This window comes from Mus caroli, unplaced genomic scaffold, assembly GCF_978045245.1.
Source record: "Mus caroli unplaced genomic scaffold, Mus_caroli_1 scaffold_15, whole genome shotgun sequence".
Lineage (NCBI taxonomy): Eukaryota > Metazoa > Chordata > Mammalia > Rodentia > Muridae > Mus > Mus caroli.
The window spans coordinates 32,987,371-32,996,254 of NW_028227270.1; the positions used below are offsets into that span (position 1 = coordinate 32,987,371).

Sequence of the window (8,884 nt, forward strand, 5' to 3'; positions counted from 1 at the left end):
GGATTTCTCTCTCCCCAACCAGAGCAGTCTCAGGTCCCGCGCGATTGGACTGGAGCAGAAGCTGTGTTCCACTCACCAGCAGTCTCAAAATCCTGTGGTGGGGTTCGTGGGTAGCTGGCGGGTGTCAGCAGACCCTGCGCTCTAGCTCCCCTGGTGCTGATTCGGCCGGATGAGGCCTGTGGCCCTACTCAGGCCGGTTTCTAGTATCACATTTTTTAATACTCTTCTATTTTATGCAATCTTTCCTTCCCTGTCATGAGCTTCTCTCTAGTTTCCTGGGTTCTATACAAACTTACTCTACACATATGTACCTTTCGCAGTACTTCATCCTTTTGACATTTGTCATCTACATTAACATCCTTAATTCTTTTAAATAAGCTGGGCTTTATATTGTTGTTCTAAATTACTTTTGATTTTGGCTTCATTTACTGGAAGGGGCTATCAAAGATAATTTTAATACCATCCACCTCAGGTTCCACATTACAACTGAAAATTTTAAAATGTCATTGAATTTACTTGGCTTCTGTGTACATATTTAGTGAGGCAAATATTTTAGTGCATTTGATATTAAAAGAAAACTAATGTAATATGATATAATGATCGAAATTCAGCTTTTATTTTCTTGTCTGTATTAATATAAAATCCCACTTACATTCGGGGATTCTTTTTAGGCAGATCTTGGAACTTTACTTTTTAGATAGGTGCTCTATTTTTATATTTCCATAAGCACCAGAAAGAGTCTAATAGTCTGAAACAATGAAGTTCAAAAAGATGCATCATTTAAACACAAGGCATATGCATTAAAGCTGTGGCTAGAATGGAATGGTTAACTATATGAAGTACTAGATAATTTTGGGAATGACACTTGAGGCAGCCTTGCTAAGAGTAGAATAGGAGGAAGGTTGTGATGAGAGTATAGAGAGAATATACTTTGTGTTGTATGTATGCATCATCTGACAATTAAAAAAAAAAGCTATGACCTATAAGAAAGAGTTAAATAGGAGGTGGGACAATCGGTAGAAGAGAAAGGTTTCTGGAATAGAGCCAATCAGGAGATTCCCCCAGAGGATTTGAGGAGGTGAATGCATCATACCTGAGTACAGGTAACCAGCTATGTGGCAAAATATAAGTTAAAATGACTGTGTTATGTAAGTTGTGATCTATTCAGAGTAGAGCCTAGCAATACAGCCAAAGTATTTGTAAATATATGTTGAGTTTGGGTCTTATTTCTTGGATCATAGGGCTGGGAGGCAGAACCAGACATATGAGACTTACACAACTCTAACTTACCTTTACTGTAATAACTTATCAGAAAATCGGCACTCACAATTTTAGAACTGCTGAAAGTTTATATAAAAATGGGAATCTGGCTCTTCCGGTCAGAAAAGCACCGGGGTAGCTAGGGCGCAGGGTCGTCTGACACTCGCCAGCTACCCACAACACCCACCACAGGATCTTAAGACTTCTGGTGAGTGGAACACAGCTTCTGCTCCAATCCAATTGTGCGCGGGACCTGAGACTGCATTAGTTAGGGAAGCAGAAACCGGCCTGAGTAGGGCCACAGGCCTCATCCGGCAGGAACAGCACCAGTGTAGCTAGAGCGCAGGGTCGGCTGACACCCGCCAGCTACCCACGACCCCCGCCACAGGATTTTGATACTGCTGGTGAGTGGAACACAGCTTCTGCTCCAATCTTTAAACAGTGACAACGACAACAACTAACCCCAGAGATTACCAGATGGCGAAAGGTAAACGTAATAATCTTACTAACAGAAACCAAGACCACTCACCATCATCAGAACCCAGCACTCCCACTTCGCCCAGTCCAGGGCACCCCAACACACCGGAAAAGCTAGACACGGATCTAAAAGCATATCTCCTGATGATGGTAGAGGACTTCAAGAAGGACTTTAATAACACACTTAAAAATGGGAATCTGTTTTATATTTAAAAAGTACTTGTCACTTTAAAAGTGGTTGTTGATAGACATAACCATGCACACCTCTATTGTCACCTATAAGCAAGGCTGAAACATTGTGAATCTCAGAATGTACTCTGTGATCTGTTCTAAATTTTAAATTATGAATGCCGTACAATGAATAGTTCTAAAATAGATGTCTGGTTTGTACTTGAAGACACTCCAGTCAGCAGAGGATCATGTTGAGCAGTCTGCAGACAGAAATGTTTGAAGTCTGCAGCTGCCTGAGAAACCTTCATGTGACTGAGCTCAGCCTCCAGTTGGTGGCTACTCTGGAAGAACCTGATATGGCACAGCCAAGCTGACTCTTCAGTTCAAGTAGGGGGTGGCAAGACACAGGACAGAAAAAGTGGCTTTTATTTTCTACACCAAACCCCAGTTCAGTGTTTCATACTAGTGTGTTTGTATTAGCAGTTGTCTATGTGGAATGTGTGCCACTGTATGTCCATAGTGGGCAGTCTGGAGATACCATCTTTTTATAATGGTATCTAAACGCAGAGAATGACTATTTAAGACAGTACTAGTATTAGTAGGTAAGCAAAACTCACAACCCATGGGCCACATCTGCCCATATTTTTCAAAGAACACAAAGGTGAATGGGTAGGGACGTATAGGGTGATTTGGGGAGGAGTTGTGGAAAGGAAAAGAATATTATTAAAATGTATTCTATGAAATTGTCAAAGAATAATTAAAAACAAATCTTTTAACAAGTGTATTTTTAGTTTTCTTATTTACAGGAAGAATTAAGATTTTAAAGAAATTCATGTAAATACTGAATAAATGTATTAATATATGATGTTATTGCTTTAAAGTAAACCTGAATTGTATTAAAAACTAAAGCTTACTTCCTCAAATACTTACTGTCTTTGTCTTATTTAGAGATGATGCCATGAATTTACTAATCTATAGTTGATTTCTTTTACATTTTACCTATGCAAAATTTTTCTTTTTACTTTCCTTCTACTTCTATTATTTCAGAATTCTGTGTGTATCTCGAGTTCTTAATATGACTTTTCCCTTGTAATACATCTTTTTTACATTTGATACAACTTCATGAGATTTTTTTCCCATGTATTTGTCACCTTCTAGTAACTACATGTGAAGACAAGTAATGGTTTTCTTTTGGAAATTAATAACTTTTCATTACTATCATATATTAGCAGTGAAAAACAATGCATTTCATTGTGATATTGTCATGAAGGGATGTAGTATATAACGCACTTGAATCATTTTCAGGTACCATTCTGATAAAAATTGAGGTGTCTTCAGAATTATTCTTCACTTTCTAATTTTTTCTAGATTTGTTCACCCCTTCTTTCTCAGTGATATAATAAATATGGCCTTCAGATATATAAACCCAAATATAATATACATCTACAGATTCTCTCTCTCTCTCTCTCTCCCTTTCTTATTTCTCTCTCTCTCATACACACATACACAATGAAAGAATAAAAATAAAATTTTAATATAACTCCTACTCAAAGTACACTTAAGGAAGAAGATATGAATTCTGTTACATAAATGTAAGATCAAATCCAAATGCAAAGTTGAGGAAGGGTTGAGCAATGAGTTCAGTATGTTTCCTTCTTCTGTTTTCTCTTCAACCACAGCACCTAGAGTTTTTCTTTTCTGTGCATTCTCACAAGAGTATCTCCCCCTGCCCCTCTTTTCTTTCTTTCTTTCTTTCTTTCTTTCTTTCTTTCTTTCTTTCTTTCTTTCTTTCTTTCTTTCTTTCTTTCTCTCTCTCTCTCTCTCTCTCTCTCTCTCTCTCTCTCTCTCTCTCTCTCTCTCTCTCTCCCTTCCTTCCTTCCTTCCTTCCTTCCTTCCTTCCTTCCTTCCTTCCTTTCTTTCCTTTTCTTTTTTTTTTTTCTTTTCTTTCTTTTTGCAGTCCTGGTACTTTATTTCTTTTGTACATTAGGCCATGAATTCATCTGGAATGGGCTCCAACAGCTCAGGCTCTTTTCCGTTAGTCCTCACAAAGTGTGCTTCTCTGGGTGTCGCAGGCTGGCGCTTCAGCTGCACCCAGGTGCCCTTCTCTTTGGCTTCCTTCTTCTTCTGGTCGTTCTCCTTCACCCACTTCAGGAAGCTGTCCCTGCTCTTTGAGTGCTTGATGCGCTCAATCAGCACATTGATCCTCTTGGCCAGAATTTTGCCCTTAACCTGCTTGTTGACAACGATGCCCACAGCATGCTGGGTGACATTGTAGACTCTTCCGGTTTTGACGTGGTAGCACTTATGGTCATTCCTTTTTGAACAGTGCCCATTCCCTTCATGTCTACAATATCACCCTTCTTGTAGATTCGCATGTATGTGGCCAAAGGAATAACGCCATGTTTCTTAAAAGGCCTAGAGAATATATACCGGGTACCTTTCCTCTTTCCCTTTGTGTTCATCATTTTGGCAAGTTACTGGAAGATGGCTGTGGCGGCCCAAGTATTCCCCTTTTTATAAGAAACATGGAAGCCAAATTTGATAGACTTACCTATGTTCTCCAAATTTCATTAATTTCCCCTAAAGGTAAAAATAACACTTTTAATAAATATTGTTTATTAAATACTTTTACATTCATAAAAAATTTGAACATACGTCCCTCTCAAAAGCAACCCGAGACTGCACATTTTTGTGAGTGATATTGCTTCAGAAGCCAGTAGACATTCCAATGAAATACAAGGACCTATTTAATATTAGGGATTATTTAAGAGATTGGAGTCAAGGAATAATAAATGGTTATTAAATTCATAAATATATGATTTGTTGACCAAAACAATAGCTATATATTTATAGATGTTTTGAATTAAGTGAACAATAAAATATTTAAACTCAAGTCCTTTATTTTTCCTACTATGAATATTTGTTTTTCAGTGGATATGATCAGCTATAAGAGCAATTGGAGACAAAATCATGTAAGACTTAAACAGGGAAAAGATAAATTGCATATCCAAGAAAGTCATTCTCAACCTTTCTTTATTAACAATATAAAATATTTCCATCAAATTTGGTTTTAAATTAAGCACCGATGACTTTCTTCTATACTGGTGAATATATCTTTTTGATATAATTTATTAAATTGCTTAACATAAATTAAAAATTATACTTTTAATTCACAACATTGAGCCTGGTAACCTGAAGCTTTGCTTTGGTGAATACTTCTAGTCATGCAGTAGGTTCTGAGTACTGGGTTTATTCTAGGTCTGCAAAATACATTTGATAAAGTCTGATAACATACCTTCTTTCATACATAAGTATATATAATCCTTGTCTTTATTCTAGCTAGTCATCAGGCAGAATGAATTTAAGGAATTAATGTACAACACTTTTTTGCTCTGAGACTGTTCCCAAATGCTGCTTGCCTACACTTTGAACAGGATTACATTATTTAACTCTCTTAAAGCCAAAGCCGGCATAGTCAGGGATGCCCTTTTGGCTCACCAGCTGTTGTTCTCAGTAAGTTCAGAAGGAATTATGCAAGTAATTTCCTTTCCCGATCTTTCTGTTTTCAAGAGTGTTTCAGTAGTAATGGAATTTTGTAAGAACATAGAGATGTCACTCCTCATGGATTTGTAAAGCTCTCTGCCAACCAACAATATATTTTCACATAACAGTTCAGTAAAAAACAGTGTGTGTGTGTGTGTGTGTGTGTGTGTGTGTGTTTGTGTGTGTGTGTGTTATTGGCCTACTGAAATTTGGGTGTTTTCTCTTATTTTAGCATGGTAGAGTCTGAATCAAACATATTGAGAAAATTACTTAGATATGTATACTTTCTAAAAGAATTTGCAATTGTAGAAAATTTGTGGACACATAAATTCAGTGAAAGAATAGTGGATTTAGATAATTGAGAGACTTAGGAACATTGACATTTAAACAGTTTTGAATTAGACTGATACAATAAATAGGCAGAACAATATATAGCAGAACAAAGATCAATCTAGTTAAAGAAAAGTTCTATTTAACTTAAAAATAAAAATACAGCAATTGGAATCATTTTATTACTCTCTAAAGCGAATGCATACTTAACTCAGGCTGATTTTAAAAAGAAAGAAAGAAAGAAAGAAAGAAGGAAAGAAAGAAAGAAAGAAAGAAAGAAGGAAAGAAAGAAAGAAAGAAAGAAAAGAAAGGAAGAAAGAAAGAAAGGAAGGAAGGAAGGAAGAAAGAAAGAAAGAAAGAAAGAAAGAAAGAAAGAAAGAAAGAAAGAAAGAAAGAAAGAAAGAAAGGTGAGACTACCAAATGGAAGTAGTTTATCATTTACAGCAACTTACAACTTCATGGCTTTCAAAACTTTTTCAAAAAAAGAGTTTAGTTCAACTTCCTTTAAAAAATATCTTTCTGGAAGAAAAGGACATGCCAAACTGCCCTTGGATTGATGTGAAAGGAAAGGGAAACTTTATTATCTCTCTGAAGTTACTTAGAGAAGATTTCTAATGCTGCCACAGAACCAGGGAGGAAGGCTGAAGTTAATGAGCTACTTGCATTGTGATCGCCTCTTTGAAAGATACTGTGGTTCTCCATGGTAGAACCACCAGGAACAAAAGGCATCGGCAAGGCAGCAGGAAGCCTCATAATTAATAAGGGACATACAACAGAATGCTGTTTAATCTAACATGACTATTCAGAATTGAAGACAGTAACAGCATGAGTCTTCATTTGCAAATGCAATCTATCACTTTCCCTTCCAAGAAAATGAGAAAGCATCAAGATTTTCAGAAGCTGATTTAAAACTTCACTATAAATACATTTCCTAGAGATTTTTTTTTAAATGTTAGAAAAGATGGAGAAAGAAATGTGAGTGGGGAGATTTAACCTTTGCTAGCTGGGATGCAGCAGACAGAGAAAATTTTATTTAATATCTGTGAATAAATATTTTAAAGTCAATCATGCCCGATCAGTAGTATTTTCAAATTGTCAAATAACTAAAAGCTAAAAACTTGTGGATTGTAGCTTCTAATAATTTGGTGATGGTGGTAAAGTGTGGCTTCTCAGAGGAATGTCTGATTAATCAAAAATAAGTCTGCTGCCCTCATGTTACATCTTGGGAAGCAAGTAGGTCTAGAGAGTGGAAGCCTTTCTTGAAGCCTTTGTTTAAGTACTCATAGCTTTATTTCAACGCTGGGTTCTTTATTACTGCACAGCTTCTTTGCTCTATATGTTATAAGCACTGAAATCCTCAGATCAAACCTGAAAGCTTAAAATCAAAGGTGACTACAAATATATTCTGTGCATCCTCCTAATTTTAAAGCATCAGATGATTCTTGTCCTGTAGAAAATAGGCAAATATTTAAAAACACAAAACAAAAATCAAAGAGCAACAAAAAAATCCCTATATTGACCTGAGGAAAACTGGCTCATTAATAAGTATTTATACTGCTCGATCAATTGATGAGGGATGCACTCTGGAGGATTGACAGTATAAAAATAAATTTAAGTAATAACTTGATTGTGGATAGTCTATTACTCTTTACATTTATTAAAATTATTTTAACTGACAACATTTTGTAATAAATCTGTTTATAAGGAGGGGTTTTAAGAAGAAAGTGTTAAGTATATTAGAGACTGGGCTTATTAACTGATCCTGAAAAGCATTCAAACAAAGGCAGGAAATGGAGAATTGTTTACTAGTGTGGTGCTTTCTCATATGAATTTTTTGGTATAATCTTTTGTTGTCTAAATTACATTAGCTTGATTAATTTATGTTTTTCCCCCTCTAAAGCCAAATAATTTTTTCTTAAGGCAAAAGCAAAGTGATGAATTGCTGAGATTAGTTTGTGTCTATCCTTAAAAGCCAAGTTTCTAAGTAATTGAAATACTTTACTAAAATTCCAGGTTTGTTATATGAATTCCTATTGTTTTCTTGAAAATTCACCAAGATGACCTCTCAATTCTGAACATCTATGCCCCAAATGCAAAAAAACACAGATTTGTAAAAGTAAAGTTACAAACAATCAAAACACACATTTAATCTCACACAATATAGAGACTTCAGCATAACCACTCTCAACACTTCAACACTCTTACCAATGGACAGGTCAAAGAAACAGAAAAATAAATAGAGAAACAATGGAATTAGCAGATGTCATGAACCAAATGGATTTAACAGATATCTAGAGAGTCTTTTTTTTTTTTTTTTTGAGAGAGACTTTCACCTAAAAACAAATGAATATACCTTCTTTCTGAACCTCACAGTATCCTGCAAAATTGACCATATAATCAGGTACAAATAAAGAAAAGAAAAAAATGAAAAGGAGCGGGGGGAAGGCCTCAATAGATACAAGAAGAAAGAAATAACCCCTAGCATTCTATCAGGTCACAACTGATTAAGACTGGACTAAACCAGGAGAAAAAGAGAAAGTGGTCCACGCAGCAGAGTGTAGGCTGCAGAAGCAACAGAGCTTCTTGGACACAGTCCTACTACAGGCCAACAGCCAGGAGGTGGAGCTAACCTTCAGTCCTCTGTGCACCTTTCCTGGCAGAGGAGAGTGTGCCTCCCTGGAGTGCTTTGACCCCTAGGTCTCAGGGGAGATCACCATTTTCTATCCAGTATCTCTCTAAGGCTGGTCCACTTAGGAGAGCACAGGCAACATAGCTTCTAAGAACAACACTCTCCTCAATGATATCTTGGTCAAGAAGAAATAAAGAAATTAAAGACTATTTAGAGTTTAATGACAATAAAGCCACAACATACCCAAATTTATGGGAAACAATGAAAGCAATCCTAAGAAGAAAACTCATAGTTATGAGTGTCCCCAAAAAGAAACTGGAGAGAGCATACACTAGCAGCTTGACAGCACACCTATAATCTCTAAAACAAAAGGAAGCAAATTCATTCAAGAGGAGTAGATGGCAAGAAATACTCAAACTCAAGGCTGAAATCAACTAAATGTAAACAAAAAGAACTATACAAAGAATCAACCAA

General features: G+C 36.2%; 1 pseudogene; it reads right to left on the reverse strand.

Moving 5' to 3' along the window:
* Positions 1-3,891: 3,891 nt before the first annotated feature.
* LOC115029073 (large ribosomal subunit protein eL21 pseudogene) lies at positions 3,892-4,373 on the reverse strand (annotated as a pseudogene).
* Between the last annotated feature and the right edge of the window lie 4,511 nt (positions 4,374-8,884).